The sequence below is a fragment of the Lynx canadensis genome, chromosome F2 (genome assembly GCF_007474595.2).
Source record: "Lynx canadensis isolate LIC74 chromosome F2, mLynCan4.pri.v2, whole genome shotgun sequence".
In the NCBI taxonomy this organism is placed as follows: Eukaryota; Metazoa; Chordata; class Mammalia; order Carnivora; family Felidae; genus Lynx; species Lynx canadensis.
The window spans coordinates 71,553,601-71,576,122 of record NC_044320.2 but is presented as its reverse complement, the minus strand read 5'-3'; the positions used below and the strand labels follow the sequence as shown (position 1 = coordinate 71,576,122).

General features: G+C 41.5%; 1 long non-coding RNA gene across 1 annotated transcript in view; it reads right to left on the bottom strand.

Moving 5' to 3' along the window:
- LOC116737876 overlaps positions 1 to 22,522 on the bottom strand; it is a 72,117-nt gene that overhangs the window by 48,740 nt on the left and 855 nt on the right. Inside the window, exons 2-3 of the long non-coding RNA XR_004343170.1 lie at positions 22,301 to 22,366; positions 2,070 to 2,281 (exon numbers count right to left, since the gene is read on the bottom strand). This is a non-coding gene — a long non-coding RNA (uncharacterized LOC116737876). The remainder of the gene's footprint in view (positions 1 to 2,069; positions 2,282 to 22,300; positions 22,367 to 22,522) is intronic.

Here is a 22,522-nt window from a genome sequence, read left to right as displayed (position 1 = left end):
GACAAAAACCAAATTTGTTATTATACCACACACAGCAATAAATAACTAGAACAGAAGTCAAGTAAATTAAGAACGGAAACATATCCACTGGATTTTGTGGTGTCTACATTAAGCAGAATTATAGGCTAACGGGACGGAGCCAGTGAGAGGCAAGACCTATTTTTTGTTACCTGCAGCCCAAACCGTCCTAGTACAATGCAATGATAAACATGTACGTATACATGCACATGCATATATACCATACACATGCATGTACATAAAAGCCAAGAATACTTTAGGAGATACATAGTGGGAAAATACAGGCATACAACAAAAATTGCTAGGGGAGTCAAGTAATATTTACATTTTATCTTGAAGGATCAGTAGGATTTCTTCAGATAGAGAAGTCAGAGAAGCATGATGGAGATAATCTGGGAAGTGCAATAATGCTGAATAGTTATAGAAGATGGAATATTCTAGAATCAGTGAGAAGTTCAATACTGCTGAAGCGTTGTCTAGAGTGAGGGAGCCAGTGATGGAAAACTGGGAATGAGGGAGGAGCTCTCAACAAAAGTTTGTAAATGCAGTTTACGACCTGATTCTGATAGGTTTAGTGGACCACAAGGGATTTAGACCCGCGTATAGGTAATATGTAGCTGTTCTCGATTTTTTTTTTACTGCGATCAAATACACATAACATAAAATACACATAACATAAAATACACATAACATAAAATTTCCCATTTTTAACCAGGTGTCAGATTTTAAACATAGATGTCACATACTCAAATCTGATAAGCTATTAAATGAATCTCAAGATACTATTATTATATTTTGAAAACAATTTTAAATGTGTATTTATTTTAAGGGAGCGAGTGAGAGAGAGCACGTGCATACTAGCAGGGGAGGGGAAGAGAGAGAGAGGGAAAGAGAGCATCCCAAGCAGGCTCCACAGTATCAGCGCAGAGCCTGATGTGGGGCTCGAACTCAGGAACTGTGAGATCATGACCTGAGCTGAAATCAAGATTGGATGCTCGGCTGACTGAGCCGCCCCAGGACCCCTCAAGATAATATTATTAAAATGAATAATAACATAGTGTGATTTTTTTAATGAAAATACTGAAAGAAAACTTAGATGAACAGCTCAGCGGTTCATGGGGATATATATATATATATATATATATATATATATATATATATACATACATACACACACATATATATGTGGGGATGTATATTGCCAAGAGCCCTTCAGGGATGGATGAGCTGCCCAGCTGCGGGTTGTGCAGTCATCAGATGGCCTCCAGCTGTCAGTCACTTCGGAGCTGGTCTCAGCTGCCGAGAGCCATCCTGCCTGAGGACATGCACTCCCTGGGTATATTATTCTCAAGGGAAACACAACCAGTAGAATTTATATATATATATATATATATATATATATTTATATATATATTTATATATATATATATAAATCCCTCTTTTTTTCATTCTATTCAGGCCATCAGCTGACGAGATGATGCCACTTAGCCACTCACACGGAGGAGGACAGTCTGCTTCACTCACTCTACCAATTCAAATACTAATCTCATCCAGAAACACTCCCACAGACACAGCCAGAAATAACATTTAGTCAAATACCGGGACACCCCATATCCCAGTCAAGTTAACACAAAAACTAACCATCAAGTCAGGGAAGCCTGCTTCCTGGGCCTTGTGAGGCAGAGGCATAAGGCCCAGCCTTCCACCTGAAGGGGGACAAATTTGTTCCAGAGCTCCCACAGGGTAGCTGAGGCCTGCAATGCAGCATAGCCTCTCCACCTGCTAGTACGGCTTTCCCCACTTCCTTTCATGAGTGTTGATCCCTAGTAAATATCTTGCACCTCAAACTGGGTCTCTGTGTCTTCTCCCAAAGACCTCTTCTCCACGTCTGCCTGACCTGTGACAGTGGGGCATTAGTCAAAGGACATGGATTTTGATGACAGATTGACCTAGGTTCAAAGCACACTCTGCTACTTATTAGCTGTGTGATCTTGGATAAGTACTCCAACCTTAGTTTTCTCATCTGTGAAAGGTGAATGAAACCTACCCACCTTGCAGGGTTGTCATAGGAATTAGAAATAATATATGTGATGTCTGTGGTACATGGATGGAACTCAGTAAATAGAGCTCATGTTGTTTCACAGAAGACACCATTGGGTGTCTGCTCCGGACACGTAGAGATTCCTCCATTCAGAGTGAGTGCCCGGCAAGAGGTTCCTGAAGGTTTCTTGCAGGATCTGATGCCCATGAACAACACTGGGGCCTGCAAGCAATGAGAGGTTAGCAGGGATGGTGCATCAGAATCCAGGGGTCACATGTTAAGTTCTCCAAATAGTTCTTGAAATCCCTCTCACTGGACTGGAGGTGAGAGAGAAGCACCCCCGACCCCTCAGCCAAGAAGGGGAGGGAGCACAGAACACCTGCAACTGTCTCCAGAATGGTATGGAGGCGGGTAATCAACTAGCAATGGTCAGGTCACTCGTGGACCAATCTCTTTTGCGAGCCCTGCATGGTGGCACCTGTGGTTAAGTTCTCAGTCACTTGAGTCTCTTCAAAACCTTTAAAGTGCCAAAAATAAAGTAAAATTAAATTTAAAAATTAAAAATAAAGTGCATTTAACGGCGTGTTCCACAGTGGTTAGTAAAACCCCAAAATACCCTGTTTTCATGGGTCTTGGAGTTTGTTGAGAGAGAGATTACAATAACACATCCAAATATATAATTGTAGGGGCGCCAGGGTGGCTCAGTCGGTTAAGCGTTGGACTTCGGCTCAGGTCATCTTCTGGCGGTTTGTGGGTTCGAGCCCACATCATGCTCTGTGCTTACAGCTCAGAGCCTGGAGCCTGCTTCAGATTCTGTGTCTCCCTCTCTCTTTCTACCCTTCCCCCACTCCTGCTCTGCCTCTCTCTCTCACTCTCTCTCTCAAAAATAAACATTAAAAGAACTTAAAAAACATGCCCAAATATATAATTATAAACAATGATGAGTACTAAGAAGGAAAGGTTCACTGGATGGGTTAGATTTGGGTGGCCCTCAAGGAATCATGCCTCCTGGTATTCTTCCCTGTGTACCATCCCCTTCCATGTTGACATTGGTTTGGCCATGTAACTATTGGGATATTACAGACATAGCAACTCCAGCTAAACTCCCAGCAGGTGGCCAGCATGATATGCCAGGCTTGTGACCTTCCAGCTACCTTAGCACCTCAGCAAAGACCATGGGAAGCAGAAGAACCACCTGATCAAAAGAATCATGGTAAATAATACCATTAGTATTTAAACCATTGAATTTCAGGGTGGTGGGGGGGGGTTGGTTAGTGACATGGCAATAGATAACAAAAACACAAAGCTATGAAAACAATAACAAAAGGCCCTATCTAGTCTGGAAAACTGAGAGGCTTTCCAGAAAAACTGATGATTTACATGGACTCCAAAAGAAAAGTAAGGGTTACCTTCCAAACAGGGAGAACAGAATGCACAAAAGCCTGTGTTTGAAGGCAAGAAGATGAAGTAGAATGAGGGTCATTATGATGTGAAATTTTGGGGCCCCAGAGCAAATGTTTAAGGAAGAATTCTTGAGATGTCTTTGGTGCAAAAAAGGTGATTTTATCAAAGCACCGGGACAGGACCTTGGGCAGAAAGAGCTGCACTGGGGTGGTGAGTGACTGATTATATACTTTCAGGTTGGGAAGGGCTTAGCATAAGTCTGTTAGGAATCTGGAAGTAAGGTTTCCAGGACCTTGAAGGGTCGTTTACTACTATCTAGCAAACTTTAGCCATGAGACCTTTCAAATGTATATCAGGGGGCCATACGCTTGGAGGATGATTGCTAACATCTTGGGGGTGTAGAGATAAAGGACGTTTCCAAAGGGATTTTTATATGTTAAAGAAGATTTACAGGATCCTGTAGGTCTGGATAATGCCAAGTTAAGGTTGCCTTTTGACCCTAGCAAAGTAGTAACATTGAGGCAGTTGAGTTCCTGGAGGAAGGTCACTCAGCCTGTCTCAAGTACGTGCCAATGGGCTGTAAGTTATAAGCAAGTTTAATTTTTAATTAATTAGTTGTCATTAATTGTCATTAATTCCTTATATATAGGATATATACATACACATATGTGTGTATATATATATACAGACACGCATATGTACATACATACATATATATGTGTATATATATATGTATACATATGTGTGTGTGTATATATATATATATATATATATATTTTTTTTTTTTTTTTTTTTTTTAAGCAGGCTTTATGCCCAGCATGGAGCCCAATGCAGGGCTTGAACTCACACACAACTCTGAGATCAAGACCTGAGCTGAAATCAAAAGTTGAATGCTTTACCGACTGAGCCACCTAGGAACCGCTTTTTCTGTATTTCTTCTGTCTTTGTTCTCCACATCAATTATACATCTTCACCTAATGATGAAACATATGAAAATATGTGTGCATATTTTATTTATTTTATATAGCAATAGTATACTTAAGGAGGAAATGAAAGCCCAAAGCTAAAACTGATATGTCTATTCATGCTTATTAATACAGATTTGCTATTGTGAACCATCTGTGACATGAACACATTGTACAGGGACCATCTGTAATGTTCCTGATCTAATGGTTTCAATGATGGCTCAGGCTCTCATTAGAAGATATTAGCGCCTCAAAAAACATTTGTTGGAAACAGCAAAGTGCTGATCCCTTCAGATATTATCAGGTGGCTAAACCGTAAACTAATGTACTGAAGAACAGGAAGGAAGGAAACATGCACTGAGTCCCTTCTGCAGGCCAGGATATTTAAGACTCTTTGTATCCATTCTCTCATTAATCCACTGACTAATCTGTGAGGAAGCTATTCTATTTTTTCTCATTAAAGAAAATAAGGCTTTTAAAGGTTCATTAAGTTGTCCAAGATCACATAGCTGCAAAGAGGTAGAGCCAGGATTTGAACCCCAGGCTCTTGGCTTCTGAGGTCTGTGATACTTATGGTAGCTGTTGTTGGTTGCCTCCCCGGTACCTGCTCACCCCCCTCCTTCCAGATTCTTGTTCAGATATCCATATCCTCCTAGGGTGTTTTCCAACCCCACCAAGTAATTCTCCAATTCTCAGCAGACATCAACTGGGTACCCTAAAATTTTAACTCAATTCTACCATTACTTGGAGATACCACCAGATCTCACAGTTTGAGGGCTTCAGACCCATGACACTGCCCCCACTTTAGACACCAATTGCAAGTCCCAGGAGCCACCTCTATTGCTGACTGCCCAGGACCCCCCTCTTCAGGTCTGATAATTTGCTAGAAGTCCTCACAAAGCCCAGGGAAACATTCACTGGCATTTGCCCTTTTATTATAAAAGGATAATACTTGGGAACAGCCAATTGAAAGAGAAGCACTTTCAGGAAGTACCAGCCTCCAGCACCTCCATGTGTTCACCAACCCAGCAGCCCCTCAGATTTCTCCTTATTCAACTCACAGCACATTGACAAGTCCTTGAGACAGGCTAAGTGTACCTTCCTCCATGAACTCAACTGCCTCAATGTTAATACTTTTGCTAGGGTCAAAAGGCAACCTTAGCTTGACATTAGCTGGACCTCCAGGATCCTGGAAGTCTTCATTAACATATAAAAATCTCCTTGGAAATTTCCTTTGTCTCTCTACACCCCAAGATAGAGATTAGCAATCATCCTCCAAGCATATGGCCCACTGACATACATCTGAAGGGTCTCATGGTGAAGATTTTACTAGACAGTAGTAAATGACCCCTCAAGGTCCTAGAAACCTTGCTTCTTAATCCCTTAGAGACTTACTCTACCCCTAACCCCCTCCCAACTTGGAAGTATATAATCAATCACTCCCGGGCCCCTGGGTGACTCAGTGGGTTAAGCGTCCTGCTCTTGATCTGGTTTCACGTCATGATCTCAGCTCAGGTCACAATCTCATGGTTCATGAATTCAAGCCCTGTGTGTTGTGCTCCATGGTGACAGCTTGGAGCCTGCTTGGGATTCTCTCTCTCTCTCTCTCTCTCTCTCTCTCTCTCTCACTCTGCCTTCCCCACTGACTCGCATTCTATCTCTCAAAATAAGTAAGTAAATAATCATATTTTTTTTTTTTAAATCAGTCACTCCTCACAGCCTCAGTGCACCTCTTTCTGCCCACGGGTCCTGCCCACCACCTTTTTTTTGCACAGAAGACACCTCAAGAATTCTTTATTGAACATTTGCTCCAGGACCACAAAATTTCACATCAATTAGCATTATCAAGTGTAATAAAAGGAGCTCCTTATGAAAAACAAAAGATACTCCTGTTGCTCATGAAATTCCGAGGGTTTTAGGAGCTCTGCCAGGAATCAGGGACAAGGACCAAATATATGTTTTATTGTACCACACCTCCCTATGAAGCCAGTGAAATTCAAGGGTGGGTCTCTTTGTCTACAGCAGGATTTCTTAGCAGCAGGGCACAATTACCATTTCAGGCTGGCCAGCTGTTCACTCTACAGGACTACGCCATCTATCTTAGCATGTTTTACATCTCTGGCTTCTGCTGGAAAGCATTCTGACAACTCAAAATATCCGACATACACTTGCCTGTGTCAATGCTCTGCTTGAGAATGGCGGCATCTTAGGGAGTGTGGTGCCTTGGGCTGGTAATGGTTCAGGAACTTACCCAGTGGTTGGTAAGCCAACCACGGAATGAAATTTCTCTGTCACAGGGAATGGTCCAGGAATGGGAACGCAATTTGGGCCAATGGGCTGTAGGGGGAGGTCTGCTAGTGAGTTCTCTGAAAAGAACACACCTGGAGGAAGCAACTTGTTTGCCCTGGAACTTTCCCTGGAACCGGGGTGTGGTGCACCCTGGACCTCCTCAGCCACGCAGCTGCCAACCTGAAGCCAAATCCTAGAGGCAAGCAGAGCTGAAAGGCTCTTAAAAAGGCAGCTATGCTACAACTGACCGCTCACTGATCTCTGGACTTTCTCAGTTAAGTAAACCAGTAAATCACCTTTATTCCTCAAGCCAACAAAGTTAAACAATAAATCCCAAATGCTGGGCTTTCTGTTGTTTATAGAAGTAAACATCCCACCTGCTACATAAGCTTTTAGATCCTACTGCCTCTACGTAGAGTAGAGAACATGCCCATTTGGGCTAATGGCAGCAAAGGGTAGGACAAAGGCATAGATTGCGATTTCAAAATTTTCCTTTCTGGTCGCCACTCCAGCTTCTTCTCTGCATTGGCTTCCACGTGGCTCCATCCTCTCTGCAGAAGCAGTGTTCCTCTTTCAGTCCAGAGTGGATTCCTTTGCTTGCTCTCTTGGTCCCCACGTCTCCTACCTCATCAGACGTCTCTCTCCATCGTGCACTTTCATTCTGTCTTGACTGTCCAACCTCCCCCTTTCTGTGGCTCTTTGCGCAAAGCACGCTCGCAGACCTCTCTCCTACTAAACAAACCCTCCCTCGGGCTCATGCACTTTATACTTATGGTACTTCCCTCGCAAGCCCTTCCCAGCTAAGCCCCTTAAAAGTGATATCTGTGTTTATTTCTCCAGTTCCTCGTGTTTCTACTCCCTTCCCCCACTCATCCTTAAACTACTGTTATCTGATTTATACCCCCAACTGCTCTGATGAAACTTCGCTGTTCACCGATGATCTCCTAAATGATAGACCCAATCAGCATTTTCATCTTCATAATTTCTAACCTTTCCGCTGACTGCATGAATCAGTTCCTCCCTCAAAAATTCTCTCTTCTTTTGGTGTCTGTACTACCAACCTCTGACACGTAGTTTCCTAAACTGAGGTCCATGAACCATATAAATATGGAGAAATTGCACCTTTATTTTTATTAGCTTCAGCTGAAATTTAATACTTTCTTCCATTATGATTGTTGTCAACAAAACACAGTATGAGCAGCAGTTATGGCTTTGTCACCAATAGAAATATAGATGTTTTCACTATACAATATAATTGGTACAGATTCTTGTCATATTATATACACTCATCCCAACTGCTAATTATGGTCATTATTAGACCTCTTGTTAGATCTTTTTATTTAATGTGCTAATAAGGAAGATCATATATTACTCTAACACAAATTTGGGTAATATTTGGGTAATAATTCAAATATAATTTAATTTCTTGTAACCTGCTATATTTTATTTTATATATTTAAAATCATTTTGAGAAGGCATCTATGAGCTTCACCAAACTACTAAAAGGGGGCTATTACAATAAGAATTAAAAAAAAAGAAATAAAACATGGCATAATGTTTCCAGCCTAATTTCTAAAAATTTCTCTGAATATTTGTTTTTCCATTTAATGTTAAAGCTCATGTTACCAAGCCACTGTCTCATTTTTTATCCTTGAAATCACCTGTGACTGCCATCATAGTCAAGGTTTCACCTAAGAACTTGGAAATAAATTTGTACCTTGAGAGCTAATGTTTGGGGTGCCTGGGTACCTCGGTCAGTTAAGTGTCCAGCCCTCAGTCTCAGCTCAGGTCTTGACCTCAGGGTCATGAGTTCAAGCCCTGTATTTGGCTCTGTGCTGGAGAGAGCTAATGTTAAAATTCAACGTATAATGATGATAATAGCAGAAAACCTACTGAGAGCTTCCCACATCCCGGGAACTGCACAGTAACCCTATGACTTTGATACTGTTTTCCCCGCTTTGTAGACTAAGAAACTAAGGTGCAGATGGACTCAAAGGCTTGGCCACATCACATGGCTGGTAATTAATGAGGCTGAGGGCTTAATATACTGCAAAATAAAGTTATGGAAATGACCTAAAGATCCAGATTGGATCCCAGGGCCATGGCTTGATGGTAATTTGATTGAATTTGTTCAAGTATCTGAAGTGACTATCTATCAGAAGGAAGGTTGGTCAGCCTTAGAGGCTGGAAGAAGGAAGATCGCCGAGATAAAAGTTGGCATTCTCTATTGAAATATGCCTTGGGGGAGTTCTCACTGCATCAAAGTGTTTGGCACTTGGTTAAGGACATTGGGCCAGGGTTATAAATGCCGTCAGAGGCCAAATGGATACGTCATGCAGGTCAGAAGGAGACAATCGGATGATAAAATGAAAGAGCAAATGAGCTGATCAGCCACATGTTCTTCCCTGGAAAGACTATCCCCAAAGTGAGAGGGACGTCTCGTTCTCTTAGCTTAAAGTCATCGGATGTGGCCATATGCTTTCTCCTTTGTCCAGAATAAGAGCAAACTAGTTGCACGGACTCTACATATTCCTGTCGTTCTGGGACAGTGATTTTTCATTGCAATTTGACATTCCGCATTTAAAAACCAGACTCATCAATGAGGTTAATGGGAGTCCATTCCTGAAAGATGGATTCTCTCTTGATGTGCAGAGAAATCAGGCTTCTAATCCTGATTTACTATACACACCATCCTGTGAGTTCTCTTGGGAGACCCAGTATATCCCTTCTTGGTGAATAGAACACATCCATCACCTCCTTGTGGAGGACAAATACGTTTTTCTTAGGTGTTATGTGCTGATGACTTCTAAATTTGTGTGTGGAGGTCAGAACTCTCATTAGACCCGTATATCCAGCTGCCAGCACGGCCACTTAATAGCTATCATGCCATGAGAAATTATTTAATCTCTTTAAGCCTTCATCTCTTTCTCTATAAAATAAAGATTTGAAATAAACTATCAGATTTGTCGTGAAGATTAGATGATTTGGCATGGTCTGGCACACATTTTCAGTTGTGTAAAGCTGATAGGGAATTTTTAACAATAATTGTCAGAGACTTAATAGATGAATACGTAGACGTTACAAGTACATAATCTGTAGTGGAGGAAGTACAACTGTCTATCAAGCACTTGAAAAAACATTTGTCTCCAACAATAGTACCCGCTGTATTTCTGTCTCTGGCTCAGACCACTCCCCACAAGCTCCAGACTCAAAGTGCTCATTTGACATCTGCACTTAAATGTCTGTTGGCATTTCAGTATGCCCAGAACGGAATCTGATTCTCTCCCTCTTTCCCACGCTGGTCTTCTTCTACCTCAATTAATTGCATTACCCTCTTCATCAGGCAGAATACCTAGGAAGGGTGCTTAATTTCTCTCTTTCCAGGTCCTTCTGGACACACAGTCAGCAAGCTGGGGTTGGCGAGACCTGGACCCTCGGGTGGTCCCCGGACCCACCAGGACACCAGAAGAGGAGTGACCTGGTCAAGTTCCTCATGGAGCCAGGGTGGGCGCCTGTCTTCTCTCTTACCTCACAAAAATCCATTCCCTTCTGGAAGTTCACCTCTCAAAGCTCCCCCAGCTGAGAAGAGAGGGAAAAAAGAACAAGTGTCTAGGGATCCTGATCTGCCTAGACACCTACCTGGGTGACTTCAGGTGGCCAGCTTAAATCAGCTCCCCATTCCCTGGCTTCCATGGGCCGGGTTGCAGCTCTCCTCCTCACCCAAACACTCTTCTGCTCTCAGTCTGTCTCCTCCAGCCTCAGGAGCAGCACTCCTTTCACTTCCTCCTCTCATAACTTCTGATCCTCTGCCGGTTACCAACCTCTCCCATGACGTCAGAAAGAAAACTCACGATCTCTGTGCTTCAGTATTTGTAATGTGCAAGGTGCACTCAAGTAGAGGGATCAGAGCAGGGTCCCTCTCCTCTGAGCCCAAAACAGGCACTTAACCTACTTATTGCCTCTTCTCAAAATTTCTTTCATTTTTTTTACGTTTATTTTTTTGAGAGAGAAAGAGAGACAGACAGACAGACAGAGCATGAGCAGGGGAGGGGCAGAGAGAGAGGGAGACATAGAATCCTAAGCAGGTTCTAGGCTCTGAGGGGTCAGCACAGAGCCCAACGCAGGGCTTGAAGTCACAAAATGCAAGATCATGACCTGAGCCGAAGTTGGATGCCTGACCGACTGAGCCACCCAGGTGCCCCCAAATTTGCTTCTTCCTTGTAATGAACAACTTGTGTGTTCTGTAAAACCTTTTGTTGCAATTTAATTCTCCATGATATGATAATTTTTATTAATGTTATCAGTTCTTTTTATTATTTTTATTGCATGATCTTAATTTTTATGAATGCTTTGTTTTTAATAAATAAAAACCTTTAGGTTTCTAATGAATAAATTAGGAGTCTGTAATTCTGTTTTTGTTTTAATCAAAAAAGTGCAGTTAAAATGAGATGTTAGAGCTGCATAAGCTTTTTGAATAAATTTTCATTTTATTTAGGCTTGAATTTTTCCTCCAAGTCTTTGAAGATATATATTCTGTTTTGAAAAACTTTATAAGAGGTACACCTTCCACTAACCCTCATATGTCCAGTGCTGGGCATAGTAAGTGTGGTAGGCAGAAATCCAAGATGTCCCCCAATCCTTCCACTCCCTTCTATACACAAACTTTCTTCCAGTTGTCCAATCAAAACAAATAATCCAGTGAAGAAATGGGCAAAAGACATGAATAGACACTTCTCCAAAGAAGACATCCAGATGGCCAACAAACACATGAAAAAATGCTCAACTTCAGTCATCAGCAGGGAAATACAAAGCAAAACCACAATGAGATACCACCTTACACCTGTCAGGATGGCTAATATTAACAACTCGGGCAACAACAGATGTTGGCGAGGATGCGGAGAAAGAGGATCTCTTTTGCATTGTTGGTGGGAATGCCAGCTGGTGCAGCCACTCTGGAAAACAGTATGGAGGTTCCTCAAAAAACTAAAAATAGAACTACCCTACGACCCAGCAATTGCACTACTAGGCATTTATCCATGGGATACAGCTGTGCTGTTTCGAAGGGACACACAACCCCATGTCTATAGCAGCACTATCAACAATAGCCAAAGGATGGAAAGAGCCCAAATGTCCATCGGTGGATGAATGGATAAAGAAGAAGTAAGAAGAAGTGATATATATATATATATATATATATATATATATATATATATATACGAAGAAGTCATATATATATATATGAAGAAGATATATATATATATATACACACACACACACAATGTAGTATTTATTACTCGGCAATCAAAACGAATGAAATCTTGCCATTTGCAACTACATGGATGGAACTGGAGGGTATTATGCTAAATGAAATTAGTCAGAGAAAGACAAATATCATATGACTTCACTCATATGAGAACTTTAAGAAACAAAACAGATGAACATAAGGGAAGAAACAAAACAGATGAACAGGGAGGGGGACAAAACAAAAGAGACTCATAAATATGGAGAACAAACTGAGGGTTACTGGTGGGGTTGTGGGAGGGGGGGATGGGCTAAATGGGAAAGGGGCATTAAGGAATCTACTCCTGAAATCATTGTTGCGCTATATGTTAACTAATTTGGATGTAAATTTTTTAAAAAATTAAAATATAAGGAAAATAAAGTAAATTAGATGCTGCAGTGAAGGGATTTTACAGATGTAATTAATATCCCAAGTAAGTTGACTTCAAGAGAGGACAATATCCTGGGTGGGCAAGACCTAACCAGTTGAGTCCTTAAAAGGACTTTGCCTTCCTGACAAAGAGATTCAAAGCATGAGATGTTAAAAATGAAAAACAAATTGTTGATTGTTGGCTTTTAAGATGGAGTCAGCCATGGATACAGGCAGCCTCTAGTTGCTTAGAGCAGTGCCTGGATAACAGCAGCAAGGAAATAGGGATGTCAATCATACAACAGCAAGAAACTTAATTCTGCCATATCATGTAAGCTTGGAAAAGGACCCCACAAGAGAATGCAACTAAGCTGACATCTTGGTTTTAGCCTTTTGAGACCTTGAGTGGAGAACACATCACCACCATGCAGATGGCTTACAGTTCTGCAGGGCAGAATTGCTACTATGTGTTATTTATTTGTTACTCCATAATAGAACACTAATCCAGTAGGACTTGCTTATATTAAGACATGACCTCTACACCATGTGACGTGGTATGAATCAGCACACTAGGGATTACAGTATTCCTGGAAGCCATTTCTACAATGGACAACTTGCAGTAATTCAGCTATACACACAAGTGATTGAATAAGTGTACCCTCTGAGGCCAAATGTGTCTCAATTCAACTCTCCCTTCATCAGTACCCCCAAAATAATAACAATTGTGGATACTGTAGTATCTCCCAACACAAGGGCAAATGTGATTAGTAGGAGGTCTGAAATGAGTGTGAAAACAGAATTTACTGATTAAGGTGTAAATGTCTTGGGGCGCCGGGGTGGCTCAGTCGGTTGAACATCTGACTTCAGCTTGGGTCATGATCTCACAGCTTGTGAGTTCGAGCCCCGCGTCGGGCTCTGTGCTGACACCTTGGAGCCTGGAGCCTGCTTCTGATTCTCTGTTTCCCTCTCTCTCTGCCCCTCCGCTGCTCACACTCTGTCTCTCTCTCCCTCAAAAATAAATAAACATTAAAAAAAAATTTAAGGGGCGCCTGGGTGGCTCAGTTGGTTAAGCGGCTGACTTCAGCTGAGGTCATGATCTCGCGGTCCGTGAGTTCGAGCCCCGCGTCGGGCTCTGTGCTGACAGCTCAGAGCCTGGAGCCTGTTTCAGATTCTGTGTCTCCCTCTCTCTGACCCTCCCCTGTTCATGCTCTGTCTCTCTCTGTCTCAAAAATAAATAAACGTTAAAAAAAAATTAAAAAAAATTTAAATGTCTTACTTTCGCAAATTTTACCCCCCAAAGAGAAACTTATCCACATGAACATATTCACCTTGGAAGGGTTTCATGCAAGCGAGGGACCCTGAACTTAAGCTTTATTAGGTTCATAATAAATCTCTTCCTCTTTCTGTATCCTTAGTTCCTGGCATGTAAATGGCAGATCTCAAATAATTCTTTCTTGTATTAAAATTAATCATTAGTTGTTTACTTTAGCGACTTAGTGACTTCAAAATTTTAAGTGAATAAATGTTAACTGAGGGATGTCTGTACACTGAGTCCAGTTTCTATTTCCTGTATCCTGGGTCACTCCTAATAGAATACGTTATATATATTTACTTCTTCATGTCTGCTTGTTTCCAAGAAAGAAAAGGTAAGTAATTCAATTTGGGAGGTTCAGTTAGTAATTAGTCTGTATTTCTATAAAGAAGCAAAATGGCTTATCTCTGAGTTCAGATGAGAAATCTCATATTTCGTGTTTGGATTGAATGTCTTCTGGGGTGAAATGAAAGCGTGACCTTACAGAACTGCATTCAGTTGTTTCAAAGAGAGGAGCCCTCTAGTTCCAAAGAGAGTTCTCTGTCTGTAATCAGTTTTTCAAAAGGAAAAAGTAACACAAAGCACAGTGTATCAATGCCAAATAATCTGCCTTTCTAGCAGACACTTTTGTGTAATTTGTATCAAGAAAATTTAAATACTACCCATTTACTAAGGGTAAAAAAAAATGTTCTCCGCTGTCTAGTAATGAAGACTTCAAAATAAGATGCCAGACTGATGCAGTTCTTCTAATGAAGATTACTAACCTCTGGTATCAGAAAAGCCTACTTTTAGGGAATAAGATGATAGTCAAGTTCTATTTGTACCTTAAACTTGTTTAACTAAAGGTTTCCCCTACACCTGCTTACTCTAGATTTTTTTCCAACCTGAAACTTAAAATGCATAATCAACTGCTGTAATATTTGGATACGAGACTTCTTGTAGGTAGAAAAATTACTGAGTTCCCGTAAAATTATTTAAAGAAGTTAATGACAAGATGGAGATAATTTGCTTATTCTGTTGAAATGCGTGAATCCTTAAGGACTTGGGATAGAAGCAAGCAGCAACTTTAAAAATAAAACCCTACTTGGGAGCTACTTTGTTATTGTATTCTGTCCTCAAAACAGTTGCTTTGAAAAATAATTTTTAAAAACTGAAAAATATGTTTTCTCTACCTTTTCCAATTGTAAAATTATTATTTTTCAGGTCCTTTATCTAAAATATTTTTAGGGGTGTGTTAAGCATTTGACTTTGGCTCAGGGGGTGATCTCATGGTTTGGTTCGTGAGTTTGAGCCCTGCATTGGGCTCTCTGCTGTCCACAAGAAGCCTAATTCGGATCCTCTGTTCCCCTCTCTCTCTGCCCCTCCCCCATGCATGCTTGCACAAGTGCTCTCCCACTCTCAAAAATAAACATTAAAAAATAAATACATAAACAAATAAATAAATAAAATATTTTTAGGGGGCGCCCAGGTGGGTCGGTCAGTTGGGTGTCTGACTTTTGATTTCAGCTCAGGTCTTGGTCTCAGGGTCATGAGTTCAAGCCCTGCATTGGGCTCCACCCAGGGCACAAAGCCTACAAGCAAGCAAGCAAGCAAGCAAGCAAGCAAGCAAGCAAGAAAGAAAAGGAAGGAAGGAAGGAAGGAAGGAAGAAAAGGAAGGAAGGAAGGAAGGAAGGAAGGAAGGAAGAAGAGGAAGGAAGGAAGGAAGGAAGGAAGGAAGGAAGGAAGGAAAGAAAGGAAGGAAGGGAGAAAGAAAAGAAAATGTTTTTAGAAGTGCCAAAACCAGAATAAACTTCATCAACGCATCCATTCAGAGTAAAATTTTATTGCAGATAGGTTAAATGGACCTAATTTGACCCCAAAGTATCTGATTTCAGAGAGTGAGACATTTATTAGATTCCTGTTTTCACTTCTTGATTTCTTCAGGTTGTGATGCTTCTAGGATGACTTCTAAGATAACCCTCAGTGACCCCTGCCTCTGGTGTGAATGCCCTGTGTAGTCCTTTCCTTCATTTTATCATAGTGCGTCCACGGGACCAAAAAAATATACCAGAAGTGAAAGTTGATGGTATACAACTTCTGAGGCTGGGTCATGGGAGACATTGGGGTTCTGGGCTTGTGATCAGCTGCCATGTGGAGGCCACTCGAGCAGTCCTGTGGAAAGGTCCATGTGGTATAGAACTAGGGCTTCTGCCAACAGCCAACAGTGCTGGAGCCATCTTGGAAGTGGATCTCCAGCCCGCCAAGCCTTTGGAGGACTGCAGCCTTGACTGAAAGATGAACTGCAACCCCACGTGAGAGCCCAAGCCAGAACCACCCAGCTAAGCTGTTCCTAGACTTCTAATGCACAAAAATTGTACGACAATAAATGTTTATTGCTGTTTTAAGGTTGTACTGTACTTTCTCATTATGTTTATTTGAAGAGGTTCTTGAGAATTGATCCCTAGATTCCCCAAGTTGAGAATTTAAAAGAGCAGAAGTGCAGCAGTAATTCTTGGCACAAACCTAAATTATTAGCCTTGCAGATTTTTAGAAGTTTATTCATTGACTGATTGATTTGAGAGAGATGGGGGGAGGGGCCAGGAGAGAGGGAGAGAGACAGAAGTCCAGCAGGTTCCGCGTTATTAGTGCAGAGCCTGATGTGGGGCTCGATTCCATTTATGAGATGATGATGTGAGCTGAAACTAAGAGTCAGCCACTTAACTGCCTGAGCCACTCAGGCGCCCCAGAGCCTTGCAAGTTTTTTAATATGAGTCTTTAGGTATAATCTAAATTTTGAAGAACATATTTATTCTTTTAATAACTTTTATTTTATTTTTTAAATTTTATTTATTTAAGTCATCTCTAGACCAATGTGGGGCTCAAACTCATGACCCCGAGATGAAGAGCCACACACTCTTCCAACTGAGCCAGCCAGGTGACCCATAATAACTTTTTTATTTTTTTCTCTTTTTTAATGTTTTTTGGGTTTTTTTTTTTAATTTATTTTGAGAGAGAGAGACAGAGTGTGCACAGGGGAGGGGCAGAAAGAGAGGGAGACACAGAATCTGAAGCAGGTTCCAGGCTCTGAGCTGTCAGCACAGAGACTGACCCGGGGCTCAAACCCACGAACTGCGAGATCATGACCTGAGCTGAAGTTGGACACTTAACCAAGTGAGTTACCCAGGTGCCCCCTTTTATTTTTAAAAATTACTTTCGGGAAATACACTTCTGTTTTCTCTAGATTACAAGTGAAATATGATTCTGTGGTGATCATTTTCCTCTGTCCATATGTTGAAATTTCTAATAGTGAGATTGTGAGAAGCAGAGATAAAAATTACACAGGTGGGAGGGGGAGACAGCAGAGGGTTGAAATGTGATCTCATAATTCCCTGCACCACTTAATTTTTAAGATCCCTTCTCACTCAAAAGACATCAGTGACAGAAGGTTTTCTGTGTCCACATCTCCCACTGGGACACAGCTAGCTTATCATTTCTTCAACAATGGAGAGAAAATGGATTTCTCTTTTTCAAAATTTGAAGACCTTTAGGGAGCAAGATGAAAAGAAATGGAAGCACTCATGGGACAGGGAGCGGTTCTGTCTTCAGCCAATGTGAGCCAAACTCTTCATGCGTCCCTGTTCTCATTCCAAACCCAACTTTTCCAAAACAAGGAACACCTATCAATTAACCCGGGACCTGGAACACATTAGAGACAAATGGAGAGAAGGGTTTGAAGCAATTTCATGCTCTAGTCTCTGCTGACCAAAAAACTAACATTGCAGATAATAACACACTGCTGATGGTATATGGCTCTGTAGGGGGTGGTGTTTTATTATGCTTATATACATTTGCAAAAAATCATTCACCTGCAATTTGGCATATATACTTACTCCTGGTAATGACATGCTTTTCAGAGTGTTCTTGCATCTACCTCTCTGCAAGTTCATTATGTAAGCGACCAGAATTATTATCTCTGTTGAGCAAATGACAAAAAGTTTGAAGAATTTTCTCAAAATCAGCCAGTTAGTGGCAGAGAAGACAGAGGCCTCCTGGAATTCAACATTGGGCCGTCTCTACACCACTTTCTCTGCTGAAAGCATGAGGCAGATGTAAAGGACTTAGAAAAGTAGTTAATTAAGAACACTACCCTGGGTTTTAACTCAGTTTAAAGTTTTTTAAAGATTAATTATTAAATTATTCTATGTAGTTATACTTTTTTTTTTTTAAATTTTTTTTTTTCAACGTTTATTTATTTTTGGGACAGCGAGAGACAGAGCATGAACGGGGGAGGGGCAGAGAGAGAGGGAGACACAGAATCGGAAACAGGCTCCAGGCTCTGAGCCATCAGCCCAGAGCCTGACGCGGGGCTCGAACTCACGGACCGCGAGATCGTGACCTGGCTGAAGTCGGACGCTTAACCGACTGCGCCACCCAGGCGCCCCTGTAGTTATATACTTTTTAAGCTACTATTTTATAACATAAGCTTATTATTATTCCAATATTCACTGTTCCTCTTGTCTGTGCACTTATTACGTCCTTTCTATTACAAATGATCAGTCCACTGGAAAAAAGAATAGCCTACACATAAAAGAAAGTTTCTTCAAACACCTACACACACATTGACTGAGGATATGAATTTGTGATCATTAAATGTGTACTCTTCAATTAAGCTTTTGAAAGATGAGCAGAATGGAGTGGAAGAGAGAAAATAGTCATTTCTGGCTTTTACAAGTGGTCAGGAAGAGGCCACAAATAGAAAATGAAACAGGGAATATTAAGTCCGCCCCCAACTAGGATATAAATGGCAGATGAGGCGGATAAAGGGAGCAAAGTACAAAGGAGAGGGCTGTTGGAGTATCTGAAATGACTCAGGTAAAGCAATCACTATGAAAGATGATGATGCCCTTTAAGGCCCAACTTAAATGGCTCTCCCTCTGTAAAAACGTACTCTCATTTCCCAGGAACAAAATTCTGTCCTCTAAAATGATACATTACCTCTCCTGTAGGCTTCGTAGGCCAAAGCTATCCATGGCTTCGCGCAAGGGGACTAATCTACTTTGGGCTCATGTAACTCCTAACCATCCTTAGTGAGAGGTTGGAGGTGAGAGACTGGGAGAGGATGAAAGGAAAGGGGAAATAATGTGCTTATTTAATGTCTACTATGAACGTGACATTGTGCTAGACACTTTGTGTCATCTCAGCTAAGGCTTAGAGCGGTTAGTAATTTATCTATCAATTTATCAACTGATAAATAGTAAAATCAGGATTTGAACGTACTTCTTTCTTTTTCCAACACTGGCACTGAGCTTATTAAGCTCAGTAATACTTAATAAATATTAAGTATTTGCTGGAAAATTAGTTCCATCATGGCATTTAAAAATGGCTGAAAGAAAATATTTCACAGTAGTTCTTAATTATTTCTGGGTCATGGACCTGTGCAAGAATCTCTCTCATGAAATTACACATATGCAAATACATACAACATTTTGCATACAATTTGTTGAGGATCACAGAGCCTCTGAGTGCAATCAAGGACTAGCTAAGGGGCCATGGAAACTAAAGAACCTGTGGATTACAGTATTTCTAACCACCCCTCTTCCATCCAAACCACTTCACAGCTCCCCCTCCTTCCACAGTCTGAGAGCAATCAAAACCAGAGAAAATTTAAACACAAGAAAAGTGTGGTTGAGAATGGTAAATGCGAAATTCCGATTTAGCACTGTATTTTAAAATGTTATGTTGGGGTGCCCGGATGGCTCAGTCGGTTAAGCGTCCGACTTCGGCTCAGGTCATGATCTCAGAGTTCATGAGTTCGAGCCCCACCTCAGGCCGTGTGCTGACAGCTCAGGGCCTGGAGCCTGCTTCAGATTCTGTGACTCCCTCTCTCTCTCTCTTCCCCTCCCCCTGCTCATGCTCTCTCTCTCTGTCTCTCAAAAAATAAACGTTAAAAAAAAATTGTTATAAAAAAAACATCATGGAGAACTTCAATGAGGAGACCTTAGAAAATGTGGTTTAACAATCTTTAAATTTCAGTTTTGATCTTCAGACCATATATGATGCACGACTGAGAGATGACGTTATCAGAATTCATTCCCAAAGGAGCGAAATAGCTGATAATCAAACTGAATGGAAAATCCCAGGAAGTATACCACTACTTAGGGAGAAAGAGGTTTATTTATATCATTCTGCCTGAGGAATTTTCTTGAAAAATGTTTTCGGATTTTGGAGGCTAAATAAAATGTTTCAAATGAAGTTTCTATTATTTTTACTTATACTCTGTATTGTTTCAAAGAGGATTTAAGATAGCATACAGGCATATGAGAAAATACAACAAAACATGATGAATTACACGTGGGAAAAAAATAAAGGTAGAGACATAAAATAGAGCATGGAATGGAAGTGACTTTTAAAATATGAAGTTATACATTTATTGACTAGGCCTTTAGTCCCTCACGGTAATTTTAAATACTTACGCAATACTAAGAGTTATGTGTTAAGTATATATTTTTCATAATTTATAAAATACGTTCACATAGAACATCTTATTTGATCCTAAATTGACTTTGTGAGGCAACTATTATCTACATATTCCAGATAAGGAAAATGAGGCCCAAAGAAAGACTTGAAAATCGAGTCTTTGCTCTTTGCATTAGATTATACTGCTAGGTAGCAAGTGATCATTACTTCTGTGCATCTTAGCAGTGGAGTAACGCACATCGGTCCTGTGCAAGAACAATACGCATTGATTCATGTGGCCCTGACGTTGTCATGAGAGAAGGATTACTGATGCTTTATAGGTAGCTTCAGACCTGGAGGTTGGATAGACATAATATTGGACTTTAGACTTTGGAATAGCCCTTTAACACTTAACTCCTTCACTTTTTATGTATGCATGTATTTATTTATAATTTTTTCAAATGTTTATTTATCTTTTTAAAAATTTTTTTTAACGTTTTATTTATTTTTGAGACAGAGAGAGACAGAGCATGAACAGGGGAGGGTCAGAGAGAGGGAGACACAGAATCCGAAACAGGCTCCAGGCTCTGAGCTGTCAGCACAGAGCCCAATACGGGGCTCGAACTCACGGACCGCGAGATCATGACCTGAGCCGAAATCGGCCGCTTAACCGACTGAGCCACCCAGGCGCCCCTCAAATGTTTATTTATCTTTGAAAGTGACAGAGACAGAGCACAAGTGGGGAAGGGAGCTCTAAGAGGCCAAATGATTTTTCACAAGTTATGGCAGCGTCACAGGCCAGGCTTCCTAAGTTTTTGTTTTGTTTTACACTGCACCGCCTCTTATAGCTCTACCTTCACTTCTCTGATTTCTTTACACACTCAACTCTGATCTTTCTCCTGTTTCCCCTGTGTCCATCTGGTAAAGCACCATAGGCATACTCACATGGCTACAAGACCCTGCGTGACCTGGCCTCAGTGACTTCTCCAGCAACTCCCCTCCTCTAACAGTATGGGAATGCTTCGGACTCTTAAGGATGCTCAGCTTTTGTGTCACCCTGACAGAGCTTTCCTGTTGAGGCTGTTTCTAAAGGCCACGCCTCTGAGAGTAGAAAGCAACTGAGTCTCTCCCGGAAGGAGGAGACATTCTAGATGTCCACCACCCATGAAAGACCTGAGTGAAGGCACTCAGATGGGAAGGACAAAACGGCCTCTGGAACCTGGAGGCCTCGGGCAGGGACCTCCCCTTTCCTAAAGTAAAAATGAGTGTGAACCAGTTTATGCAATGCCGGGTAACTTTTCATGTCAAAATTTTTTTCTAATGTCTATTCATTTCTGAGAGAGTGTGAACAGGGTAGGGGCAGAGAGAGAAGGGGACAGAGGATCTGAAGTGGGCTCTGCATTGACATCAGCACGGTGTGGGATTCACACTCGAGAATGTGAGATCAATCCTGACTCGAGCCAAAGTTGGATGCTCAACCTGCTGAGCCACCCAGGTGTCCATCGTGTCAAATTCTTGGGTGCTGTCCCTGAAACTTTAGTTAAATCCCCTCCAGGGGCGCCTGGGTGGCTCAGTCGGTTAGGCGTCCGACTTCGGCTCAGGTCACGATCTCGTGGTCCGTGAGCTCGAGCCCCGCGTCGGGCTCTGTGCCAACCGCTCAGAGCCTGGAGCCTGTTTCGGATTCTGTGTCTCCCTCTCTCTCTGACCCTCCCCGTTCATGCTCTGTCTCTCTCTGTCTCTCTCTGTCTCAAAAATAAATAAACGTTAAAAAATTAAAAAAAAAAAATCCCCTCCAAATACTCCAAAAACAACCTGTGAGTTCATACTTGATGAGGCCATTCAAACCATGTATTTGTAAGCAACCAGCCATAGCCGGCTCAGCATGAAGGGGTCAGTAGAATTACATAATGAGAGATCCCCAAAGGGAGAACCAGGACCACTAAATCCCAGGGACTCCCCCCCCCCCCCCACGATGATTGTCCTTCCACTGCCAACATCAGAGGATATGGGTTAGTGAACGAGCTTCCGGGCACAACTTTAAATTCTTTCAACAGAGCCATGAACTTTGCACATTGTGCTCCTTTGTGCCTTTTTCAGTTCCCATTCCCAAACTTTCGTCCTTTTGGCAAGCTCTTACTCATTATTCATGTTCCTGGTTCAAACATCATGTTCTCTAGGCAACCTACCCTGACACTTCCTCTTCTTCCAAAACTGTGCTCCTTTAGAACAGGGTCTGCCTTCAGTTACGGTGCCTAGCAATACAGAAACAGAACATGAACTCAATAAAGGTTAATGGAATGAGCAAAAAAGCTACTTTGCTTTTTCCTTTAAATATATTTTTTCGGGGTGGCAGGGTGGCTCAGACAGTTAAGTGTCCCGCTCTTGATTTCAGCTCAGGTCATGATCTC